The sequence below is a fragment of the Balaenoptera borealis genome, assembly GCF_965194805.1.
Source record: "Balaenoptera borealis genome assembly, chromosome: 2".
Lineage (NCBI taxonomy): Eukaryota > Metazoa > Chordata > Mammalia > Artiodactyla > Balaenopteridae > Balaenoptera > Balaenoptera borealis.
In genome coordinates, this window is record NC_138867.1 from 169,559,303 (window position 1) to 169,583,795 (window position 24,493).

The following is a 24,493-nucleotide window of genomic DNA, read 5'->3' on the forward strand; positions in this document are numbered from 1 at the left end:
CACAACCCACTGAACCAACTTTAGCGACTGGGGACAGACACCAAAAACAGCAGGAACTATGAACCTGCAGCCTGCAAAAAGGAGACCCCAAACACAGTAAGTTAAGCAAAATGAGAAGACAGAAAAACACACAGCAGGTGAAGGAGCAAGGCAAAAACCCACCAGACCTAACAAATGAAGAGGAAATAAGCAGTCTACCTGAAAAAGAATTCAGAATAATGATAGTAAAGATGATCCAAAATCTTGGAAATAGAATGGAGAAAATACAAGAAACGTTTAACAAGGACCTAGAAGAACTAAAGAGCAAACAAACAGAGATGAACAACACAATAAATGAAATTTAAAATTCTCTAGAAGGGATCAATAGCAGAATAACTAAGGCAGAAGAAGGGATAAGTGACCTGGAAGATAAAATAGTGGAAATAACTACCGCAGAGCAGAATAAAGAAAATAGAATGAAAAGAATTGAAGACAGTCTCAGAGATCTCTGGGACAACATTAAATGCACCAACATTCGAATTATAGGGGTCCCAGAAGAAGAAGAGAAAAAGAAAGGGACTGAGAAAATATTTGAAGAGATTATGGTTGAAAGCTTCCCTAATATGGGAAAGGAAATAGTCAATCAAGTCCAGGAAGTGCAGAGAGTCCCATCCAGGTTAAATCCAAGGAGAAACATGCCAAGACACATATTAATCAAACTATCAAACATTAAATGCAAAGAAAAAATATTAAAAGCAGCAAGGGAAAAGCAACACATAACATACAAGGGAATCCCCATAAGGTTAACAGCTGATCTTTCAGCAGAAACTCTGCAAGCCAGAAGGGAGTGGCAGGACATATTTAAAGTGATGAAGGAGAAAAACCTACAACCAAGATTACTCTACCCAGCAAGGATCTCATTCAGATTTGATGGAGAAATTAAAACCTTTACAGACAAGCAAAAGCTGAGAGAGTTCAGCACCACCAAACCAGCTTTACAACAAATGCTAAAGGAACTTCTCTAGGCAGGAAACACAAGAGAAGGAAAAGACCTACAATAACAAACCCAAAACAATTAAGAAAATGGGAACAGGAACATACATATCGATAATTACCTTAAATGTAAATAGATTAAATGCTCCAACCAAAGGACATAGACTGGCTGAATGGATACAAAAACAAGACCCGTATATATGTTGTCTACAAGAGACCCACTTCAGACCTAGGGACACATACAGACTGAAAGTGAGGGGATAGAAAAAGATATTCCATGCAAATGGCAATCAAAGAAAGCTGGAGTAGCAATTCTCATATCAGACAAAATAGACTTTAAAATAGACTATTACAAGAGACAAAGAAGGACACTACATAATGATCAAGGGATCGACCCAAGAAGAAGATACAACAATTGTAAATATTTATGCACCCAACATAGGAGCACCTCAATACATAAGGCAAATACTAACAGCCATAAAAGGGGAAATCGACAGTAACACAATCATAGTAGGGGACTTTAACACCCCACTTTCACCAATGGACAGATCATCCAAAATGAAAATAAATAAGAAAACACAAGCTTTAAATGATACATTAAACAAGATGGACTTAATTGATATCTATAGGACATTCCATCCAAAAACAACAGAATACACATTCTTCTCAAGTGCTCATGGAACATTCTCCAGGATAGATCATATCTTGGGTCACAAATGAAGCCTTTGTAAATTTCAGAAAATTGAAATCGTATCAAGTATCTTTTCCGACCACAACTCTATGAGACTAGACATCAATTACAGGAAAAAATCTGTAAAAACTACAAACACATGGAGGCTAAACAATACACTACTTAATAACCAAGAGATCACTGAAGAAATCAAAGAGGAAATCAAAAAATACCTAGAAACAAATGACAATGAAAACACGATGACTCAAAACCTATGGGATGCAGCAAAAGCAGTTCTAAGAGGGAAGTTTCTAGCAATACAATCCTACCTTAAGAAACAAGAAACGTCTCAAATAAACAACCTAACCTTACACCTAAAACAATTAAAGAAAGAAGAACAAAAAACTCCAAAGTTAGCAGAAGGAAAGAAATCATAAACATCAGATCAGAAATAAATCAAAAATAAATGAAGGAAACGATAGCAAAGATCAATAAAACTAAAAGCTGGTTCTTCGAGAAGATAAACAAAATTGATAAGCCATTAGCCAGACTCATCAAGTAAAAAAGGGAGAAGACGCAAATCAATAGAATTAGAAATGAATACGGAGAAGTAACAACTGACACTGCAGAAATACAAATGATCATGAGAGATTACTACAAGCAACTCTATGCCAATAAAATGGACAACCTGGAAGAAATGGACAAATTCTTAGAAATGCACAACCTTCCGAGACTGAACCAGGAAGAAATAGAAAATATGAACAGACCAATCACAAACACTGAAATTGAAACTGTGATTAAAAATCTTCCAACAAACAAAAGCCCAGGACCAGATGGCTTCACAGGCTAATTCTATCAAACATTTAGAGAAGAGCTAACACCTATCCTTCTCAAACTCTTCCAAAATATTGCAGAGGGAGTAACACTCCCAAACTCATTTTATGAGGCCACCATCACCCTGATACCAAAACCAGACAAAGATGTCACAAAGAAAGAAAACTACAGGCCAATATCACTGATGAACATAGATGCAAAAATCCTCAACAAAATACTCGCCAACAGAATCCAACAGCACATTAAAAGGATCATACACCATGACCAAGTGGGATTTATCCCAGGAATGCAAGGATTCTTCAATATATGCAAATCAATCAACATGATACACCATATTAACAAATTGAAGGAGAAAATCCATATGATCATCTCAATAGATGCAGAGAAAGCTTTCAACAAAATTCAACACCCATTTATGATAAAAGCCCTGCAGAAAGTAGGCATAGAGGGAACTTTCCTCAACATAATAAAGGCCATATATGACAAACCCACAGCCAACATTGTCCTCAATGGTGAAAAACTGAAACCTTTCCACTAAGATCAGGAACAAGACAAGGTTGTCCACTCTCACCACTATTATTCAATTTAGTTTTGGAAGTTTTAGCCACAGCAATCAGAGAAGAAAAAGACATAAAAGGAATCCAAACCAGAAAAGAAGAAGTGAAGCTGTCACTGTTTGCAGATGACATGATACTATACATAGAGAATCCTAAAGATGCTACCAGAAAACTACTAGAGCTAATCAATGAATTTGGCAAGGTAGCAGGATACAAAATTAATGCACAGAAATCTCTAGCATTCCTATACACTAATGATGAAAAATCTGAAAGTGAAATTAAGAAAAAACTCTCATTTACCATTGCAACAAAAGAATAAAATATCTAGGAATAAACCTACTTAAGGAGACAAAAGACCTGTATGCAGAAAATTATAAGATACTGATGAAAGAAATTAAAGATGATACAAACTGATGGAGAGATATACCATTTTCTTGGATTGGAAGAATCAACATTGTGAAAATGACTCTACTACCCGTAGCGATCTACAGATTCAATGCAATCCCTATCAAACTACAACTGGCATTTTTCACAGAACTAGAACAAAAAATTTCACAATTTGTATGGAAACACAAAAGAGCCCGAATAGCCAAAGCAATCTTGAGAAAGAAAAACGGAGCTGGAGGTATCAGGCTCCCTGACTTAAGACTATATTACAAAGCTACAGTAATCAAGACAGTATGGTACTGGCACAAAAACAGAAATGTAGATCAATGGAACAGGATAGAAAGCCCACAGATAAACCCACGCACAAATGGTCACCTTATCTTTGATAAAGGAGGCAAGAATATACAATGGAGAAAAGACAGCCTCTTCAATAAGTGGTGCTGGGAAAACTGGACAGGTACAAGTAGAAGTATGAAATTAGAACACTCCATACCATACACAAACATACCATACACAAAAATAAACTCAAACTGCATTAAAGACCTAAATGTAAGGACAGAGACTATCAAACTCTTAGAGGAAAACATAGGTAGAACACTCTATGACATAAATCACAGCAAGATTCTTTTTGACCCACCTCCTAGAGAAATGGAAATAAAAACAAAAATAAACAAATGGGACCTAATGAAACTTAAAACTTTTGCATTTCTCCAAAGAAGATATACAGATTGCCAACAGACACATGAAAGAGTGCTCAATATCATTAATCATTAGAGAAATGCAAATCAAAACTACAATGAGATATCACCTCATACCGGTCAGAATGGCCATCATCAAAAAATCTAGAAACAATAAATGCTGGAGAGGGTGTGGAAAAAAGGGAACCCTCTTGCACTGTTGGTGGGCATGTAAATTGATAGAGTCACTATGAAGAACAGTATGGAGGTTCCTTAAAAAACTAAAAATAGACCTACCATATGACCCAGGAATCCCACTACTGGGCATATACCCTGAGAAAACCATAATTCAAAAAGAGCCATGTACCAAAATGTTCATTGCAGCTCTATTTACAATAGCCAGGACGTGGAAGCAACCTAAGTGTCCATCAACAGATGAATGGATAAAGAAGATGTGGCACATATATACAATGGAATATTACTCAGCCATAAAAAGAAATGAAACTGAGTTATTTTTAGTGAGGTGGATGGACCTAGAGTCTGTCATACAGAGTGAAGTAAGTCAGAAAGAGAAAAACAAATACCATATGCTAACACATATATATGGAATCTAAGAAAAAAAAAATGGTCATGAAGAACCTAAGGGCAAGATGGGAATAAAGACACAGACCTACTAGAGAATGGACTTGAGGATATGGGGAGGGGGAAGGGTAAGCTGTGACAAACTGAGAGAGTGGCATGGACATATATACACTACCAAAAGTAAAATAGATAGCTGGTGGGAAGCAGCCACATAACACAGGGAGATCAGCTCGGTGCTTTGTGACCACCTAGAGGTGGGGGATAGGGAGGGTGGGAGGGAGGGAGATGCAAGAGGGAAGAGATATGGGAACATATGTATATGTATAACTGATTCACTTTGTTATAAAGCAGAAACTAACACACCATTGTAAAGCAATTATACTCCAATAAAGATGTTAAAAAAAAAAAAAAGAAGAAATTACTGTAAGCATCTAAGGTGCGCATGTATGTTTTTTCACCCATGATCCTGTGTGTGTGTGCATTCCACTGCTACAGGAGACATGCAAAATAATATCAGATTTGCTATTATATGAAGTACTGGTTTCTCCCAAGAACTGTGTGCTCGCAGCGTTCGTTCAGGAAGGTGAGTGCCCTACCACCACATCGCAGTCATGTCTCATCACCTTCGTCGGGAATAATTTACACTTTAACCTTACATGCAGGCGTATTAAATTAGTATTACTCATCAGAACTTGCTTATTAATAAAACAAGCTGAATTAGCCACTGCAGAATCATATTTGGAAATTCAATGACAATTTTACACTTTTAATAAAGGCTCAGAAATATTATTGCAGAGCAGGTGGTACAGAAAACTGTGGTCAAATTTGACATTCATTAATAATTGAAGTGTGGAACGTGACAGGTGAAAATTGATATTGATTTCTTTCCTCTAATATTTGGAAGAGTTCTAAAAGGTAAATAAAATGAGATAACAAGACATACCAAGTCTCACTGATTTCTTTGATCACCTCCTCCCCACATATCACTCCTTCGCCTACCATGTTTTGAATAATTCCATGACCATAGTCTTTCCAGTTCAGTGCATTATAAAACGCACTCAAACTGGGTTTCAATCATATTAGACTGAAAGCTGAACTTTTTATGAAGGATTATTTAAAACAAAATGCGTCTTGAGCCCAACAGCCTTTGAAACCAAACAATCCTGGGAGTTCAGTAAGGAAATGTCAACACTGTGGAGAACTTTTCGATTTAGAAAATTCAGTAATCCTATTTGATATATGTTAACCGTATCAATACTAACAACCTTCTGCTTGATTTCAGCACTGATTTGAGAGCTGAGTTACTACTGGTCTTGTATTTTAACTAGTTGTGAAAGCACTGAGAGAGTTGTTCTTGGGTTGACCTTGACCTGCCTCTGGGAATGCTCTCTGTTCTAGCCACCTTGAAAAGCTTTATTCAAGTGCATTTCTCTGCCTTCCTTCTTCTCATCTGCACCCCTTGGGAAAACGAAAGATGCTCAAATATAGATGTTAACACTGCAGATGCTCTGTTTGGCAATGGTGTCTTTCAGCTTCCCAATAAAAAATTATATTGCTGACCACCCATTTGACTGAAAAGTGACTCATTTTACTGATAGATATCTGGATTGAGATGCCAAAAGAAATAGGTCATTTCAAATTTCCTTCTTAATTTGAAGTCATAGCTTTGTGTTGCAACACTACTTGTTCAAAAGTTAGATCATGAAGGTTCCTTCCTATGACCTCCAAATAATTAATCAAAATGTTCTTCATTCGGCTATATAAAAAGCAAGCAGAATATTCCTAATTATCAATCTTTCTCTTGAGTCATATAGTTCTTGTAATTCCAAGGAAGAGAAACTCAAATGGAAAGTGTTACAATAGCCAAGCATACCAGCGCTCTTATCTAACCATTCAGCAATTTTCTCTGCCAAGTCACTCTGAACCTTAGACTACTGAGAATGTCTTTTTAATTAATTTTTAAAGTTCTCCTCTTTTGAGTTAAAAAATGGTCACAATTTTATAAGTAAAATTAAAGAAAAAACACAAAATAGACCATCTGAGATATTTCCATTAGGCATAATATATATATATATATATATATATATATATATATAATTTTAATATATATACATATATAAATGCACTGGGATAAATCTCCATCTTCTGTGTAAGTCGGACATAGGTCCATTTTCTTAGGAACAGGGAACTCCTTTCACAATGGAAGTGAGGAAATTGGCTGGACCATCCTTCTTGAATATAATTCCATGAAGCCTCCATTGAAGGTTGTCTGGATCTTGGTTCCTGCTAGCAATCTACTACTCCAACAGTGTGTAGTTCATCAAATTCATGTCTTTCTGAAGCCAGGCTAGAAATACAAATTGAGGTGGACGACTAAGGTAACTGACCAAAAAGGAGGAGGAAGAGGAGCAAAACAATTTCCCAATTTCATTTTTTCCCATATTCTCTGTGCTTTACAAGGGAAAAAAAATATTTGGGTCTGAGTTCCTTTCATTCTTAGCCATTGTTGGTTCAAAGTCTGAGAAAAAAAAAAAAATGTAAAAACGAAAATATGGAGTCCAGAATTCCATTAGCTCTCTTGCATGCAATAACACAACCTAAAAGGCCTTCCAAAATGAAGGGATAAACTTTTAAAAATATAGCCCAATCTTTTCAATCTAAACAAGTAAACACTAAAAATATATTTTAGAAATCCAGCAAACACACTAACCACAGTCAAAGCAAAGGAAGGCTTATGGCTTACCAAATGACAGTGGCTGTCTATAAGAGAGAGCAAGAGAATACTCCAAAATTCTATCTGACCTGGCAGAGCTCAGCACAGCTACTATTCTTCTTTCCTAAAACCAAAGCATAAAGAAATTGAATAAAACTTGCCAAAATGTCACCCGCTGCCTCCAAAAGCAGATTAAAGAAGGGAGTGTCCAGAAATCAGGATGAAGAAAACTACTTAGAGAAGCCCCTTCTCCTATCAGTGGACCACCAGGGTAATAAAATGATAATAGGCCTTTTTGTCTTCTTCTTTTTATAATTTATACATTTAAATTTCAGTTAACATTTTAAAAATATCCAATCAGAATGACAGGCATTTCCAGGGCTTCCCTGGTGGCGCAGTGGTTGAGAATCTGCCTGCCAATGCAGGGGACACGGGTTCGAGCCCTGGTCTGGGAAGATCCCACATGCCGCGGAGCAACTAGGCCCGTGAGCCACAAATACTAAGCCTGCGCGTCTGGAGCCTGTGCTCCGCAACAAGAGAGGCCGCGATAATGAGAGGCCCGCGCACCGCGATGAAGAGTGGCCCCCCGCTTGCCGCAACTAGAGGAAGCCCTCGCACAGAAACGAAGACCCAACACAGCCATAAATAAATAAATAAATAAATAAAAATTAAAAAAAAAAAAAAGAATGACAGGCATTTCCAGAAGTTCAGTTTTTTACATCCTCACCCTTTTACAAATGTGAAAACTGAGGCTCAGTATAGCTGTCAAGGAATTTTCCTAAATCGTTGAAGCTGTAAATTTGGGACCTAAGTCTAAATCAGTTTCTCATTTTATCTTGGCTAACTTCTTAAAATTCTGTTTAGGGACATGGAGAGGGGAAAGGGTAAGCTGGGACGAAGTGAGAGAGTGGCATGGACATATATACACTACCAAATGTAAAATAGATAGCTAGTGGGAAGCAGCCAAATAGCACAGGGAGATCAGCTCGGGGCTTTGTGACCACCTAGAGGGGTGGGATAGGGAGGGTGGGAGGGAGACGCAAAAAGGAGGGGATATGGGGATATATATATACGTATAGCTGAAGCACTGTTATACAGCAGAGACTAACACAACATTGTAAAGCAATTATACTCCAATAAAGATGTTAAAAATATATATAAGAAAGCTATACTATAAAATAGATACAGTGATAATATATGAGAGGTGGAATTATGGCTGCTCTTTAATCTATTTTTGGATTATTTGATTACATGATTTCTCTATAAAGAATATGAATCTCTTGTGTAATAAAAGTTACTCAAAACCAAAAAGAAAAAAGAAAAAAAAACAATTCTGTTTAGGAAGAGAGGACAGAATGAAGGTTTGAGCATAGAAATCATCTAGAAATCACTGAAGATACTGGGCCTGTAGTGCAGTTTCATTTGTAGTGGGTTTGGCTTACATTCTTATATTTAGTTTTATTTCTATACAGCTATCAAAGAAGGAGAAAGAAGTTGGGTAATATTTGCATTTTCAACTAATCAAAGCAGAATTGCTTTTAGCTTTAACAAAAAGATCGTTTTGTGATCTCAGATTAACATCTTTATTCTTAAATGGAGCATAAATAACATTTATTGGCTAAGATTATTTGCAATAAACAAGACTGTTTACTGTTTACCATCTAGCAGATGACTATTTGTAAGTCTCACTGAGTATCCTAAAAGCTTATACTGAGCTCTCATTTTACCAGAGTGAATTTAAATTAACTTCAGCAGCCAGAATTAATGAAACCGGGTAAATGATGCAAAGATATTCCACAGGGTATTCTGTTTTAATTAGAGATAGAAAATGTGAGTCATTAGAGGTTTTTAAAAATGTTGCATTCTATTACTTTCTCATATTTTAAATCTAGGAATATAGATGAAAACTAAAACATGTTAGCCACCTTAGTTCAGTTTTTAATGTATATCAGCTCTGAATTTATATTGAGTGAAGAGTAAAGAGTCTGAATGAAGAACATAATCTGGAGGCATTCAGGTACAAGTCATAAATTTTACTAGAAGTTGAGTATCTGTTAATTAGCAGGCAGCTATATAACTTAACTATAAAGCCACTACAATTGAAACATTGTAGCATTACTACATGAATGAACACATATACAAATTAAACAGAAAAGAATATCCACAAATAGTTCTAAGTATGTCTGGGAAGTTTGATTGTGATAAAGTCAAGTTATAATCTTTAAAATTGATGCCTAGAAAACTACACACCCATTGAAAACTAAAGTCTGTACCTCACACTACATACCAAAATAAATTACACCAGTTGCACATGTAAGAAGCTTGCAAGTTGCCACTTTACCCTAACAAGATGCATCTTTTACAAATGTTTTCTCCGACTCTGTGGCTTTTCTTTTCATTATCTTGATAGTGATTTTCACAGAGCAGAAATTTTCTATTTTAATGAAGTCTAGCTTATCAATTCTTTCTTTCATTGATTGTGCCTTTGGTGTTATATTTTAAGTCATTGCCATACCCAAGGTCATCTAGATTTTCTCCTATGTTATCTTCTGGGAGTTTTACAGTTTTGTGTTTTACATTTAGGTCTGTGGTTCATTTTGAGTTAATTTTTATGAAGGATATAAAGTCTGTGTCTAGATTTTTTTTTTTTTTTTTTTTTTTTTTTACTATGGACATCCAGTTGTTTCCACACTATTTGATGAAAAGACTATCTTTGCTCCATTGTATTGTCTTTGTTCTTTTGCCAAAGATCAGTTGACTGTATTTATGTGGGTCTATTTTGGGGCTCTTTATTCTGTTCCATTGATCTATTTGTTCTTTCACCAATACCACCCTGTCTTGATTACTGCACCTTCATAATAAGTCTTCAAGCTGGGTAGTGTCATTCCTTCAACTTTGTCCTTCTTCAATGAGGTGACAGCTATTCTGGGTCTCTTGCCTCTTCATATGGACTTTAGAATCAGTTTGCCAATATCCATAAAATAACTTGCTGGGATTTTGATTGGGATCGCACTGAATTTCTATAGATTAAGTCAGAAAGAACTGACATTTTGATAATACCGAGTCTTCCTATTCATAAACATGCAATATCTCTCTATTTATTTAGCTATTCTTTGACTTCATCACGGTTTTGTAGTTTTCCTCCTATAGAGGTTGCACTTATTTTATTAGATTTATACTGAAGTATTACATTTCTGGCAGAGCTATTGTAAATAGTGTGGGTTTTTTTTAACCTATTCCACTTGTTCATTATTGGTATATAGGAAAGCAATTACCTTTTGTATATTAACCTTGGATCCTGCAACCTTGCTATAATCACTTATTAGTTACAGGAGTTTTGGGTCAACTCTTTAAGATTTTCTACATAGATGATCATGTCACCTGTGAACAAAGACAGTTTTATGTCTTCCTTCTCAATCTGTACACCTTTTATTTCCTTTTCTTGCCTTATTGCATTAGCAAGGACTTGCAGCACAATATTGAAAAGTTATAATAAAGGAGGACATCTTTGCCTTGTGCTTAATCTTAGCGGGAAAGCATTGAGTTTCTCTCCAGTAAGTATGATGTTAGCTATTGGTTTTTTTGTAGATCGTATTTATCAAGTTAAGAAAGTCCCTCTCTATTCCTAGTTTACTGAGAGTTTTTCTCATGAGTGCACGCTGGATTTTGTCAAATGCTTCTTCCGCATGTATTTATATGGTTTTTTTTCCCTTTTTTGTCTTGGATGGATATTAATTAATTTTCAAATGTTGAACCAGCCTTATATACCTGACACAAATCCCGTTTGGTCATGGTATATAATTGTTTTTATACTTTTTCAGCTTCAACTTGCTAACATTTTGTTGAGAATCTCTGACACAATTTTTATCACATTTCTACTATAAAAGGTCTGGGATTCTAATGAATTTAAGCTATTAATTAGTCTTATCAAATTGTGCTTTTTATTCAAAGATACACCATAGCAGAACCCTGAGGGAATGGATGGTGAATGGTAAGGCCTGAATTTACACTTCTTTTATTCTTTATACCCTGAACCCGTCTCTCAACAAGTGTTTACTGTTGATGTTTATTTTTTTGGGAATTAGACATAGCTCACTCCATTCATTCATTCAACAGATTCTACAATAGAAGGGAGGCTTCTAAGGAGGTAGGATGTATTAGTGGGGCTGCAGGTTATTACAGGGAATCCAAGCAAGGCCTCATAATGGAGACAGTGATATTTGAGAAAAGACCTAAAAAAGTGAGTGGATGAGTACTGTAGATAGTTAAGAGAATAGCAATTCAGGTAAAGGGAACAGCAAGTGAAAATGTCTGCCTACTATACTTGTTGAACATCAAGGACTAAAGAGTATAAGGTGTTTGGAAAACAGTGAGCAAGGAGTAGAGGTGGAGGAGATGAGATCAAATATATAATGTGGAGGGTAATCATGTAGCAACTTTCCAGCATTTTAAGAACTTCAGCTTCAACTATGATGAAGGGGAAGACACTGAAGTCACATAATTCTTCTGACTTAGATTCTCAAAGGGTTCTCCGGCCACTGTGTTAAGGACACATTTCAGAGGGATAATAATTAAGATGACAGACAACGAAATCTTAATCCTGAGTGGTAATAGTGGAAAAATCGAGAAATTGTCAAATTCTGGTTCTATCTCAAAGATAGGGGTGACACATTTTGGTTCTGTATTGGATGTGAAAGGAGAGGGAAAGAAAAAAGTCAAAGATGAATCACATTTTGTAACTGAGCACCAGGATGAATGGAGCTGCCCGTTTCTGTTTTGGAAAGTCTACAGGATAAGCATGAGTGACTATGTGTGTATTTGATTGCAAGGTATATTAAGTTTGGGATGTCTATTAAATGACAAAACAGAGATATTCTGTTAGTAACCAGTCTTGTTAGGTGGACCCAGTCCGTAAAGGACAACCATCAACCTACCTAATCTGCTCAATTTGAAGACCCATAAAGGACTTTGGGGCATTAGTGTAAAGAGGGCTTCCTTTTGCGTTTGTGTGTATGTGTGTTATTTGCTTTGACACTGTGGTTAGGCTAAGGTAGCACTATTCTGGGCTTTCATCTTTGGCAACTTTTTTCCCACCAAGAAGCTTTTTTATTGGGTTGATGCCAAATGAGTATTTGCCTGATTCTTCATGTCTTGATTCTTTAACTATTTTCCTAGTTTGGACAGCCACAAATTTGGTTAGTATTTGTTAATTTCACCCTTCAACATGGACACACTTGAAGTCAAGTGAACTCCCACCACACTGATGGTAGACTCCATCTGAGCATGCTCAAAAGAGCACAGAAGGTTGTCCACGGGGAGGGTACTATCAGAGGCTGATTGACAGTATCTGTGTTGTAGACCAACTTAAGGGCAAACACATACAGTTCTTACGCTTTCCTGCTCCTGATAATAGGCAATGGCAGGCTCTGAATCACAATGTTTGAACCCAGCAGGAATAGTTTTGCACTCTATGTGGTATGACTATGATAAGGGGTATGTATCTTATCTAGCATGTATCTTCTTTTTTATGCTACACAAATACAAGGATGTAACTTTCTGAGACAATAAACTTTCTCTGGCTGTGACAGATTCAAAACAGATGCCAAGTTAGAAACATTTCTGAATTAGGTGATTTGGGTTCCTTGACCAGGTTAAAAAAACAAAACAAAACTGTTTTTCTTCTTGGTATCACATTTAAACAATATGAGTTAGTCTAAACTATATGACCAAAAAATAGAACTACTAAAATAACAGGCCCTTATCATTATTATTTTGATATAATAAATAATAGAGGGATATTGTTTTACTAATAATTACCAGCATTTAGTAATGACAAGCCAAACATTAAGCCTTTAGGAAATTTGTGAACTCCTTCATTTCTTACAATAACTCTGTCAAATTGGTACCAGTATTTATCACCATTGATGAAGAAACTCAGTTTCAGAGGAAGACACTGAGGCACAGAGAGGTTAAATGTAACTTGTCCATAATTGCCCTAGCTGCTATGCTAGTCTGCTTCATCAAAAACTAACACCACTATCACATTTCTTTAATTGGACTTTAGATTCAGATAAACAATTTTTCCTGGTTGCAAGGAAATCATTTAACATGCCCAGATTGCAATGCTTGAAATGCAAGTCTGAGCCCAAATCTGAGAACCCTAAACCATGTGGTCACTAAAAATACTGAGTATCAATTCTGAGCCTTCTAATATGAGTTTGCATTTAAAATAACAGGTCCTATTAGGAATAAGTGTACAAATGGCATTCTAGGAGGGAATATATCCAACAGGTGTTTTAAATTCCTTTAGTGGCAGTGAAAAAGTATGAAGGCATTTCCTGCAATACTAAATGAGCTGATTTGCTTTTGGTGGGTAAACACTGAACTTTGTTTACAAAACTTAACCTGAAAGTATTTTCTAAGTATCTTGCTATTACTCTACTCAAAGTTAGCCTTGTTATCTCCTTTAACAAACAAGAGTGCTAAGACACAGTCTCAGTTAGTATAGTATGGATAAATCATTTGCAGTCTTGGGGAAACTTGTACCTTAACGAGTGTCTTCAATTTGGGGAAGACATGAATTCACAATTGCCATTCTCTATGCATATTATTGCCATATAAACTAATTCCAGCAAAAGAAAGCTATAGTTAGGTAGATCCTTTCATAAAGTGATGCAGTCACTCAGGAGTACTTTATAACCTAAACCGACTGGACAGCCAGTAACCAATGAATTATCCTAATGCTGATTCATCTGAGAGGTCCTTTATTCCAATGACTTTCACTGCTATCCTTCTCTTCTCCTTTTAGGATTAAGAACTATGCATAAAGTCCTACTTACTCTAAGGTTCACCTTGTACCTCTCCTGTCATACAACTCGTCACTTTCCCCATCATATGCCACCAAATGCCAAAAAGAAATCTGAGTACTCTGCGGTCATGGCACAGGTATTTCTAAAGAGATGAACACCTGTTCAAAAATTACTAATCCGAGAATAAATATATGGGGAAATGAACTGGGGACATGGCTGGAATCAACTGAAACTGTGAGAGGACAGCAGGGCAGATATGTGTGTCTGTATGTGCCTTAAAGAATAATGTTCTCTATGAGAAAAAATGCTTTATTGCCCCAAACTTTAATCCAATTAATATCTGGGAATATATTTCAAGACCACTTGTATATACGTGTATGTACATAATGTTAGCATTGTATATTATTTGTGTTATGTTCTCCCTTCTATTCATGGGAATATGTTGCCTTTAAAGTTTAACCTTTCCTTCCTGTTGATTTTGTACATGGATGAAGGTTCACACAGTAAGATAAGGTCAAGGATTTCTTTCTCCAGTATCATTGATATGAATTCCTATGACAATTTCTTTTTGATAGATTTTCAGATGACAGTCCAAGATAGTTCTGCCAATGGAAATCACAGGACTACCAAATATGGAAAAGACTTTGGAACACTTACAGTGTGTTTTCATGGTCTGCATCAGAATTCTACAGAAGGCTTTTGGCTGAACTGGCAGTGAAATGGGAATGGAAAGTTAGTGTATCAGTTACTTTTCAGTGTGGTATGTTTTCTTTTCTACTATTCTACTATGTATTAGAAATTACGTGAAAATCAGGAAAAGAGAAATGGTTAAGAAAAAATATAATCTGTCATGTTAAAGACATTGGGCACTTACCTAGACTCACAGGTAACATGAGAGAACATGAGAGCTGGCTTGTGAGAGCTAACCTTGTTCCATTTCCCTCACTGTCTTGATGAAAAGCTTTGAGGCTCAAAGAAGGAAGTGACCCTGCCAGAAGCATACCATGAATCCGTGATGAAAGGGAGACTCCTTGGCTTCTGTAGAGCCATGCCTCTGTGCACAAGGTATTAAAGAAGCATTAATTAAATGCCCCTTTACCTAACAACGTGGAGCTTAATCATAAGGTTTGGGCTTCTTGTCTCTTCTTTTCTTTTGCTTTCTCTTTTACATCCTTGGGGGCCTTAGTTTTTAGTTGCTCTCTTGAACTGGATTTACAAGACATTTATTTTCACTAGCCCTTATTGTTTTGGATTGTAGGCTGAATTTTTAAGAAGTTGGGGAAGCATGCTGAACTGCCAAAAGTTAACAGATTAGTGACAAAGAAATAAAAATAATTATAATGCCAATTTCCCTGGGTATTCCCTGTGTACTTTAGGGGTAAAAATAGTATTTGTAAAGTGATTTCAAAATGTGCAAATATTACCTGTGGGACATAACCTACTGGTTAAGAGCACTAACTCTGAAATTAATTTGCCTGGATCTTTTTTCCCCAGCTCCACCACTTAGTAGTGGTGGGACTTCAGGAGTGTTACTTCTTTTTGTTTCACTTCCTCTTTGAAAAACAACCTCCTCTTAATAACCTCACCCATTTTACAGAGCTGTGGCGTGGATTTAATACAGGTAGAGTGCTTAGGAATCCATGCCACTCTTAAGTCTTTTAAAATCAATCTTACTATTGTTGTTACTACTATTATTATTTTGTTAGCTGTCCTTGAAAAACTTTGCCAGCAGTACTCACTTGCCTTTCTTTTTGTTGTATACTCTCTACATCCCACTTAAGCGTTCTACCAAACCCTAAGAGGCTCTTTTCAGATATTTTACACCTTTTTACTTGTTTGTCACAGCAAAAGTAAAAGGAGTGTGGCTCCCCTTGATCGAACAAACCAGAACTTTGGTTTTCTCCCATTCATACACATTGGTGAACAGATGTGAAAAAACGACTCCATGGGGCTTTCAGTCTGGAGCCAAACATCCAGGCTCTGTGTAACTCAACACTATTATGGACACATGTTGGTCCCTTATGACCCAAGGGAATCTCAACTAAGCCCATCATTATTTCAGGAATATGAAGAATGCTTTTTGTGAAGTAGTTGAACATAACAGAAATACAAGAAAAGGCAGAGGTGTTTCGTATCACAACTTTTCAAGAAATGCTCAGAGCTCTAAGATGTAGCTGACAATTCCCCCATCAGCTAATGCTTTCAAAGTTACCATAAATTTCACCATAAATACATTTTTTCAGCAATGGCAATAACGCGGTGACTATACTGCTCAATTCCTCACAGTGTCAGCATTAAATACATTAAAAGCGTAAGTTGAAATAGCTGTCTGATTGCTTCTGACATAACCCCAAGATCTCTTTTATTTCTGTACTCCATCAATTGTAATGTGGAACATTAACACAAATTATTTCTAAACACTAACAAGCAATGTAGCAACAAGTGGCAGACAATCAAGGGGAATTTTGCCATAGCACGGTGCTTATTTTGTTACAAGCAGGAATGCAAACCCAAAGGATGTAATTTAGAGGAAACTCTGTCCTGTCTATTCTCTAGGAACTAGAACAAGGGGACTGAGAGAAGATGATTCTGGGTAAATCAAACCGTTTTCTCCTAATTACAGCTGAATTATACGGAGCAAACTCCCATGGGAGGTTGTGATCTGCTTAAAGAAAGCTAGGAGGTTGCCCTGGTTAGGGTCTTTCATATACAGTTATTCAAGCTCAGACTTGATCATCTGTCAGGGATGCTACAGTAGGGAGAGTTTTGCCATAGCTGTGAGACTCAGCAAGATCACTTCCAACTCTAAAAGCTACAATTTTAATTTAATCACCAACACCAGCCATCATTAAGAGCGACCTCAAATAACTCCAAATCTGTTCATCTACTCACATATTCTTTACACAGTCAACAGGCCTCAAGTGATTACTACTTGCCAGACACAGTTCTAAGACATGGAATAAGGGATAAGAAAGGTAACAACCTCTGTCACTGTGGGGCTTGAATTCTTTGGGAAGAAGTTCATCTAAATACAAAAAGACACCAAAGATAATATTTGTTTTGATTATTATTCTGTGAAAGAAGTAAGGTAATGTGATAAATTGGGACTGAGTTAGGCTAGTAGGACAATCAAGGAAAAAATATCTTTAACAGATGAGTGTCAAAGAATAGAAAGGAATCATTTATGGACAATTTTTCTGGAAATAGTATTTCCAAAACATGGGAACAGCAAATACAAAGGCCCTGAGGCAAGATGAAGCTTAACTACAATCAAGGAACAAAAAGAAGCTAAAAGGTTAGGTCAGGAGATAACCACACAAATTTACATCAGCTGATGCCTAACTTCAAGAGCACGTGGATATATCCTTGAGGTGAGTTAGACATATATATCATCCAAAAAACAAAAAAAAAAGTTGACTCCAAAATTACCCTGGAAATTCTGAGTGAGCCTCTTTACAAAGGCACAACCATATTAAAGATCACAGCCATCATTCTCCAAACTCCACTCTGGCCATCACTTGCAGGCATTTAACGGGGGTGTTTAATATCCTCTCTAAATTATTGGGCAGGAAGAACAAACATCCTAGCATGTCTGCACCGTGCACCTAGTGTCTCACAATTGAAAACTAGCTGGAGCTCACCCTGCTGATGGCTTTGCCGGGTTTTTTTACCTTTTATTAAGAGTCCCATCTCTTTTAAGAACTGGGATATATTTTTTGAGGGAAATCAACTATAGGAAAATTCAACTGACAGAGATCATACTGCACTTGACTTTTCTGTTCTTTGCTACATTTATTTGTTGAGACAAACGTCTGTTCTTAGCCTTTTTTTAATGGCTCTGTTAAATAGAACGGACACACCGTACACTGCACATACTTAAAGAACACAATTTACGTTCTGAAATATGCATATACCCATGGACCTGCCAACACAATCAAGAAAAGGAACATATCCATCACTTGCAAGTGTTTTTATGCCTCATTCATAAAGCCCCTTTTTTTCCCTCACATTCCACCCCTCCACATCCCCAAGTGACCACTGATATGCTTTCTATCGTTAGAGATGTGTTTGCATTTTTCTAGAAATTTATATAAATGGATTCACACAGTGAGGACTCTTTTATCTGGATACTTTCACTCAATGGAATTATTTTGAGAGTAATTCATATTTTTGTGGGTATCAATAGCTTATCACTTTGTTATGCTGAGTGGTGTTTCACTGTATGAGTATACCACAGTATGTTTATTCATTCGCCTGTTGATGGGTGCTCGAGGTCGTTACAATTCTGTCTATTAAAAATAAACATGTTATGATGATCCACGTACAAGTCTTTGTATGAACATATGCTTTCTTTTTCTTGCATAAATATCTAGGTGCAGAAAGGCTGGCCCATACGGTCGGTGTATGTTCAACTTATAAGGAAACAACCAAACTGTTGACTGAAGGTACTGTACCATTTTCCTTCCCACTAGCAGTGTAAAAGACTTCCAGTTCCTACACTGCCTCATCAGTACTTGGTGCGCTTGGACTTTTCCAATTTTAGCCATTCAATAGGTGTGTAGTGGTATCTCCTGGGGCTTTCATTTTCATTTAGCTAATAATTGATTACACTGAGCAACTTCATGTGCTTACTTGCATCTGTACACCTCCTTGGAAGGATCTCTTTTTAAATATTTTTACCCATATTGTTAATTTTTAAAATTTTTTCTAATTACTGAGTTTTGAGAGTTCTATACGTGTTAGAGACACAAGTCTTTTCAGGTATATAATTTGTAAATATTTTCTTCCAACCTGTGGCTTTTCTTTTATTAATAATGGCTTCCAAAGATGAAACCCAATTTATCACTTTTTTTCGTTTATGGATCTTGTTTTTGGTGTCATCTCTAGGAAATCTTTGCTTAACCCAAGGTCAAAAAGATTTTGTCCAAGTTTTAGAGGTTTATGTTTTGATCTACATTTAGTTAATTCTTTATATGGTGTGAAGTAGGGATCAAAAGTCATACTTTTGCATATGGCTATCTATGCACAATATCCGTGTGCTATATGCTTCCAGCACCATTTGCAAGAAGACTATCCTTTCTCCTCAAAATTGGCTTTGCAGCTCTGTTGAAAAATCAATTGTCCTTATATATGTGGATATGTTTCTGGGATCTACATTCTATTTGATTGACCTATTATATCTGACTCTTGGTTATAATATATTCTTTCACTGATTTCTTTTCACTTGCTCATGTAAATAGTCTCCCAGTAATATAGCCTTACCATTTGACTGGACATACCTAGGTATACCTGAAATGCATTTGATAAATCGATGGAACTTGCACTCAAACTAGGGCTACTTTCCAAAAACACTTAATATGTTGAGGTGTAAAAACGATGTATTCTACAGCCTTCCTGCCTCAACCAAGTGTATGTTAACACATCCCCACGAGCTATTTTGCACGTGTATGGGGCTGTAGAGACTGGGGCGTATGAGAGTAGTATGTGCTGTCTATCTCAAAAGACCATCATACGAGGCAAAGGAAACATTAAGGAAATAGATAGGAATAGTAAAATGCCAAATGTTAAAATATTTCTCATGCGTTTTTAATATTTACATTGAGATAAATAAGCAAATTATTATAAAATAAAATACAAAACTTTAGAAAATATTTCAAAATGCTCTTTTTTGCTAGATGCAACAAGATACTAGGAATAAATAGAGGAATTTTCTGGAACCAGCTTGTCTTTCCTTTTTTTATCACCATCGAGTGATGGGATTGTATTTTATTCAGTGTATTTTACATGTGGGTGTGAATAAGATGGAACTTCTCTCAAAAAGAGAAATGAGCAAAGAATATATGTTGTCAACTTGTCTAAAATATTTTTTCATGTTCTGACTCATTTTTATTTGCATTGGCATTTCAAGGGATTTTGCTTTTTAATTTGATTATTAAAAAACCTTGATAACTTCAGTGAAATCCCATGAAGATAATATAAACAACTGTAATGGAAAATGAAAAGATGATAATAGCAACTAGCACTGTGATATTTCTTGTCAGTGTTCTTTCCTATTTAGAATAGTAACAAATCCCATATTAATTTGACTTTTTGAACTTTGGCCTTTACTTTGGTGGAAGAAGTTCCTTTCACTTTGCTTATTATCTGTTTGCAATGAAAAACAATTCATGACCATACTTTGATATGATCATCTTAGAGTTGTATAGAGGGAGGATAGTTATGCAACTATTTATATATCTATGGGTTCAAGGAAGTTTAAAGGCTTGATATTTGAATCCCGTGGAATGTAGCCTCCTTTGCCACAGGGAAATGAACATATACATGTACTTAATGTAGTTTAAAATAAAGCAACACCTGTTCGTAGAGGCACCTTCTATTCCAGGCATGTTTAGGTAGAGGGAAGGGGAACAAGAGCTATAAAACATAATTCTTGTCTATAAGGAGTTTACAGTTTAGGGGGGTTGAGGGCACTCAATGACTCAACGGGGATGAGCCTGATGCAGGTGGCTACAAGGTCACCCTTGGATAAACTCTGCTTTAGGAAAGACCAGCCTACTCTTATTCTGTTAAACTCTTTAATGCGGTGTCCAATAAACCTGAATATCAAACTCAAACGCCACTTTAGAAATGTTTCCAGGGGTGCTAACAGCCAACAAGTTAATATGATTCCTACACACTTGACACAACTCACCAGAGGTCTTGAATTCGGTGAGCATATTGACCTCCTTTAAGAAAGATCACCATTGAAACTTCGAATGCTAAGTTCTAAGAGAATGAAGTAAGTAATAAGTGATATTCAGCTTCAGAGGTGGAAGAGAAAAAAGGTCTCACCTTGAGTAGAACATGTTGTTGGATTCTCCAAAGTGGCAAACAATATGGAGAACACTAACCAACTAAGACTCTGAATAAGTTGAGAATTAACATGAAAGCCTAAGATGGAGGTCAAAAGGTCCCCTAGATTGAAGGATACACTTAGGCTGAAAGGGAAACGATTGAAAAAGAAGTAGAAAATGCTAAATATTTCACAAAAAATTTATTAGAACTAATAAAACAACTTAGCAAAGTTTGTTTGCAGAATATGAAATCAACGTACACGCATCACCTGCATTTCTGCACATTAGCAATGAACAATCCGAAAAAGAAATTAGGAGAACAATTCCATTTACAATAGCATCAAAAAGAATAAAATACTTAGGAATAAGCTTAACCAAAGACATGAAAGACTTGTACACTGAAAACTACAGTGTTACTGAAAGAAATTAAGGAAGACATAAATAAATGGAAAGACATCTCATGTTCATGAACTATTGTTAAAATGTCCATATTACACAAAGCTATCTACAGATTTAATGCAATGCCTATCAAAATCCCCTATTTTTGCAGAAATAGAAGAAACGACTCCAAAATTGATATGGAACCACAAAGGACCCTCAATAACCAAAGCAAACTTGAAGACCTCACACTTTCTTTTGAAATGAAGTTTTCTTGTTATTGTGGTTTAAAAATCCAAAGTCCTAAATGTCCATAAATTATCCTCCTAAATTTACATTTTGGTTCATTCCCAGTGACAGGGCTTTCAGTGCCTGAGTGGCATTGAGGGCTCCTTCAATATCTCTAGCTTGGACTTCTGTCACTGACATGGTGTGGGCATCTCAGAGCCTTGACTCTTTTACCAGTTGATCAAGTCCCGCATGAACCATGCTCAGAAGGGCCCCACGCTTGCTTGTTTTCGTGCTCTGCTATTGCTGTCTTGAAATTCTTAATGATTTTATCTTTGAACTTACGTTTTGTAAGTAAAATTTATGGGACAATAAAATATACGCATGAGCAGAGGAGACATGTGCAATATGTGTGTCTGCCACCATTCCTGCTGCCCCATTCCCATCTAGTTTTCACCCTGCTTATGGCGTGCTTTCCATGACATGCTTATTTCGTACCCATTTGGAGTCTTACTGAGTTCCACCAGAATTCTGTGCTACTGGTCACATCCAAGACTAAGTGAAGGTGTTAACAGCTCCGGGAGGCCACGCTTTCCATCTGAATCTGAACTTACTTCTAACACAGAAAGAAAGCAGTTGTTTTTTTAAGAAACAAGAATGTCCAAGGAATCTTATCATATCCTTTCTTACTCGTGTTACTTCCCAATATTAGTCAAACGCTTCGGCTGAAAAAGATGAAAAAGAGAAGAGAGAACAGCCCATAGAACCCATTTAGGGCTCACCCTAATCCAGTATGATGTCATCTTATCTCGATTCTATCTGAAAAAAGAATTTACTTGGGCACAGTCACAGGTTCCAGGTGAACATGAATTTGGGAAGGACACTATGCACCCCAGTGCAAATACTTTCAACAACACTTCTTCTTTGCAGTTTGAACAAGAGGCACTATAGTTTCATTTTGCACTGGAGCCCACACATTATGTCACTTCTTACTGTTAGAGCCAATGTTGGAAAAAGGGGCTTCATGAGGCAGCCAAGTGAGTCTGTCAACTGAATTCTAGAATTATCCAGACTTACACACTTTGTTGCAGCAAGTTGGTTCCAGGCAAACCCATGTGAAAGGGGTGTGTCCACAGTGGAGCAGAGAACTTTTGTCTCTCTATCACCAGACTCACTCCCAAGATGAAGGAAAGAAGAGCTTAGCAAAGCATGGCCAGTTATTCTTCCTACCTTTGCCAGTCAAGTAGGTCACCTCACCCAGCCAGTGTCAGTGAATAGAACAGCAGGGAAGTTAAAAGTTATACTAATCAAATTCTCTTCACATGGAGGTACCATTAGGAATGAGAAGGGAGATTGTCACTAATGCTTCCCTGGTTTTTTCAATCTCTTAACCCACTCAACTATGCCTTTAAGCCTGTAATTAACGGAATATCGCTCTCCCTTCAGGAAAAAGAATAGACCTTTATCAGGACAGTCCTGCTCACACTTTTATGGGGCTACTCATTTGAGTGGCCTCCGGGAACTGCTGGTGGACGACTTAGAGTTTCATCCCAGAAGTCTCTGATATGGGTGAGAAATTGCATTAATTTAAATTAACTCCAGGGTTACTCATCTCCAATGATCAGAAACAACTTTTTGTTCGACCAGCCATCCACAGCACAGCTAACCACAGAAAGCTGATGAGGTTAAATGACACACTAAGGTTAAATACATAAAAGCATCCAGTAATACAATTCAGAAATCATAGAAATGTTGCAAATTTGAAAGTACACCTTTGCCGGTATCAAATTCTTCACAGAGAAATTAAAAGGGCACACATTAAACGCTCTTATGAATTAAGGTCCCAAAGTATTAAAGCCCAATTTTGAAATCAAGTGTCCTTGTTACTGTGGGTTAAAAATCCAAAGTCCTAAATGTCCATAAACAATCCTCCCAAATGTACATTTGGTTCATTCTCAGTGACAGGGCTTTAACTGCCTGAATGGGACTGAGGGCTCCTTCAGTATCTGTAGCTTGGACTTCTGTCACTGACACGGGTGTGGGTCTCTTAGGGCCTTGGCTGTTTTATCAGTTTATCAAGTCCCTCATGAAGCATGCTTTTAAAGAGTCTAAAGAGTTCCTAAGATACAATTTGATTTTACAGCACTATCCCCAAAATTTAAAAACAATCTCAAAAGCAAGCCAATCCCCGACTCCTAGAAGAGTGAAACTAGGCACATTTTTGTTCCCAGAATCCAGTACAGAATTCGACCAAAGAACATAGCAGAAACTCAATGGCATTTGAGAGAAAGATAAAGTCTCTTTCGTTTTAGCCTCACTAGGATGTCCATTAGTCTATGCCATTTATTTGAAATTTCTGACCTGCCAACTTCGAACCAGGAGGAATCTTTTAGCCTCACGTTGATTTGTCACTATGAATTTGCCATGTGCAGTGCACAGCCCTGAGCATCTGTCACACGTGGACTCTTGCGTTATCCCTCCTCCTTGATGACCTTGTGGTTCACACTGCAGTACTGAACTGATTATGGCTTCTGTCGAGTGACGTTACACCTCCAGTTCTGGTGTGTAGATTTGACAATCCTATGCCGCCACGGCCATTTTCACTGCCTCCTGCTATGGAACTGCATAGACCAAAGGCGGCTGCCTTTAAGAGAACATTTCTTTCTCCAACATAATTGACAAATCCAGTGTCAGCTTGGGTCCACATGTAAAGGGAGTCACTTGAGCCTACGGTAGACCATATGTGTCAATGCCGACAAGTTCTACAAAACATGTTTTCCTTGCAACTGAGTCTTTGTCTCAGTCAAGCCTGCTTGGGAAAAACTCTACCTGAAGAGTAAGGCAAGGTGGACG

General features: G+C 36.9%; 1 protein-coding gene and 1 long non-coding RNA gene across 2 annotated transcripts in view; both read right to left on the reverse strand.

Moving 5' to 3' along the window:
* The window catches only part of TRIM58 (tripartite motif containing 58), a 122,615-nt gene that overhangs the window by 64,219 nt on the left and 33,903 nt on the right, over positions 1-24,493 (reverse strand). The window lies entirely within an intron of this gene.
* LOC309623052 lies at positions 14,459-22,627 on the reverse strand. Its single transcript, XR_014241258.1, has 2 exons — positions 18,150-22,627; positions 14,459-17,132 (listed from the first exon to the last, which is right to left on the reverse strand). It is a non-coding gene; the product is annotated as an uncharacterized lncRNA (long non-coding RNA).